This window comes from Labrus bergylta, chromosome 20 (assembly GCF_963930695.1).
Source record: "Labrus bergylta chromosome 20, fLabBer1.1, whole genome shotgun sequence".
In the NCBI taxonomy this organism is placed as follows: Eukaryota; Metazoa; Chordata; class Actinopteri; order Labriformes; family Labridae; genus Labrus; species Labrus bergylta.
The window spans coordinates 15,410,013-15,413,520 of NC_089214.1; positions in this window are offsets into that span (position 1 = coordinate 15,410,013).

Genomic DNA, 3,508 nt, shown 5'->3' on the forward strand with positions numbered 1-3,508 from the left:
CATACTCATGCACACTGACATTTTCAGAGAGCCTGCGTGCTTATATCTGCTTCATGAAATATACATCGACTTATATGACATGTGCTGCGCTTACACAGCAGCTACAACAACAGCATTTTGCAATTAAAGCGATAGAGCCAGTGTCCACTGAAGATGATGAGAGCTGTTCTGAAGGCACTGACCCTCTTAAGGTTACCCTCCCAGGCAACTTTACACACACACACACACACACACTGCCCCCAACATACACACACACACACACACGCACACAGAGTCGTTCCAGATATGTAAATAAATCATAATGCATAGATGTATGCACATGCTCACACACTTAGCTACCATAACTCTCGTCACATCACTTCTCTTTCGATACAAGTGGCTCTGACAAGAGGGCTTTAACTCAAAAATGACAAGTGACAGGGCACCACATTTAACCATATTCCAAACACATATACACAGACACTCACGTGTATCCTAGTCCTCTGTCTTCTGCCTCACACACAAACACATCAGCACACAAACACACCCCAGGAATGAATTCTTGGGTATTATGGAGCAATTATAAGTGGCTTTACTCGCAGTAATGTATTCCACCGTCTGCACTGCACTCGGCCTGTACGAGAGCGGGGATGAATCAGTATAAATAAGAATTAGCACAGGCTGCCTTGTGTGTCTCTGTTTAATAGAATCACACAGTGAACTGCAGAAGCCCGGCTGCTGTGCTCAAAGTAAAAGGAGAGAAAAAAATAGTGAGCATTAGGGAGTTCCCACTTACTTTCATTGTGTACCTTACTCACACCAAAAAATGCATCAATTTATACACTGATAAACAGTGTAACAACTGTTAGTAGTACAACTACAGTGCCACCTGACATGTGCAGAAACCAGTTACTCCTAGTAACTGTGTGCCTGGCTTTTAAGGAAATTAACAAACTCCTGCTTTGGTTGTTTTCTGGATTTGACATCAGTCAGAAGTGGACCTAATTTATAGCTGAGTTAAGCATATGTCTTGGCCTGACTGTTTCATTTAAGCTCTAAGTATGTGTTGATTTTGAAGCCCACTGTGGACAAACCTGTGTTTGCAGACCTTTTCCTGCATGCATAGGCAGTGTTTTCTGAAAAAAAATTCCATCCTGCTTCTTTTTAACTGTCAAACATATCACTCTTTGAGAATCTTTGCAGTGCACAGTGAGAGCAAAAAGCTGATTTGGCAGCATGCTATATATCACCTCATCCAACACTTACCCAATGGCAGTGATTACAGTTTTTAGAAACAGCTACATAGAAATAATAACAGGTTATATAGCGGCATCGGTATTCATTTCAGGCTGTCTACCAGGAGCTTTATTTTGTTTGTTCATAAAAAAATAGCTTGGTTGCTGAATCTGTATCAGCTATTCCCCACGCAAAAACTGAACTCCGGGTAAATGAATGGCTGTCAAAGAATAATCAGCTTTAAATTGTAGAATACTTAAATAAGGAGAACAAGAGAACATAGTTACATTATCTGGTGGCACTTCTCCAACAACTTGACCAAATTCCATAGGACTGTAACAGGACTAGAACCAACAACCCTCCAGCTCCCAACGCAAGTCACTACAAACTGAACTACTGCGTCAGAGACAACGACGCCATTAGCTGTAGAGGTGGGAAAAAAAATGTGTTTTATGTTAAAATCGAGATTCTTATCTTCTGAGATTTTAAATGGATTCATAACTTCCAAAAATCGAATGCCGAATGGAGCAGCAATAAATTCAGCCAGTCTCACAGATGACTGGAGTAGATCCTGAAGTATGTACTCATTCAAAAATACACTCTGAATCCATGGATCCAGAATCGTTTAAAATGGAAAATAGATTCTGAATCGAATCGTGAGCCCAAGAATCGAAATCGAATCGTGAGACAGCCAAAGATTCACAGTCCTAATTAGCAGTCAAATAAATAGTTGTAGTACAGCAACTTATACATCGCTGTTGTTTTCCTGTTTGATCCAGACCTAATCATTCTGTTGTTTACAAAAAGCATGCACCCTGTTGATGCCTGTGTCAAGTTGTTATGGATTGTATTGATACACACAGCTAAACTGCTGCTGTTCAAAATGCAGATGTGGGAACAGGTGGAAAACACTGTGTATTCTCTGAATTGGGAAAGCATAAAACTGACGTAGGTCTAAACTAACATCCATCAAAATTAAGCATTTTTAAATTGCAGAGCCATTATGCATTGTAATAAGGCAGATGTGTCAGACAGCGCTTTTTGCACTGGCAGCACCCATTTTCAAAACAAAACCCATGTAGTTCAGTTTTTTCAGCATCCAGAGAGCAAAAATGTTCCAGCAGCAGATATATATTTTTTTTTTATCTCTGTGCTCACAGCACTTTTGGTTGAAAACAGTGCAACTTTTGGAACAGCGCCACACTCTCAATGTCCCTTCTCCCTCACTGACTGATGAAATAACAAGAAGGGGCAAGACTTCTGATATCAGTTTTGTCAACAACAACGGTGGAGGAGAAACTAATACAACCTTCTTTTTTTTTCCGAGGATACAATATCTAGAGATTCTGCTAATGCCAGGACAGGTTTTCTTTACATTGTTGTCATGCTTTCTTTGTGAAAAAACAAACAAAAAAATTAAGCAGATGAGCTATTTATAACACGCCTACTGTTACGCTCAATAACGAGGGAAGTTCATTTTCGTTACCTAGCTCTGAAAGAAAACACAATCTTTTTATTACATTTGTTTTGCAAAAAATCTCAAATTAAAATATGACAGTTATTCCCAAAATGTTTCAAATTTGTCAAGCTTTTTCTCTGCATCAGCAGCACTTCAGTGATTCCTTTTAATGTTGTTTAGTCACACATTTCACCTCCTTAAAAGACTGCAGCCTCTGTGATTGTTATAATGCACTGGTTATATTATAATATTTGATTAACTCTGCAACCCCCCCCGAGTATAACTCATATTAACTCTAAACCTCCTCAGAATGTTTAACTTGTTTGTACTCTGTGAATATGAATGACATTTTTTTTTTAAAACGCCTGGAGAAGAAATTCTGCACCAATGCAGCAGACACATTTGTATGCAGGTAGAGCTGACCTCTGAGTGGACTGTGGGGCAGTGACACACACACAACAGGCAGACAGAGTTACAGCACAATCTCCAGAGGTGTGACAGTGTGTGTGTGTGCAGTGTGTAACAATCTAACTCATGCCACACTATTTAAATCATAATCTTAATTTGTTTGAGCTCCTGTTTCTTTCTACTCTCACCTTGACCTGCTATAACTTGCTTCTTTTTTATTTCATGGTTTCATCTAGTAATCCCTCCTCCCCCTTTTCTTCTTCTTCACAGCCAGCAGCAGAGTCACTTTTCATTCATCCTGTTGCCCATTACCATTCATCCTGCCTCCAATCTCACCTTCCTTTCTTCTCCAGCTTGAATTGTTGGTTTGTCATCCCTTAGACTCTCTCTCTCTCTCTCTCTTTCTCTTTTCCTTTCTGCGACTAT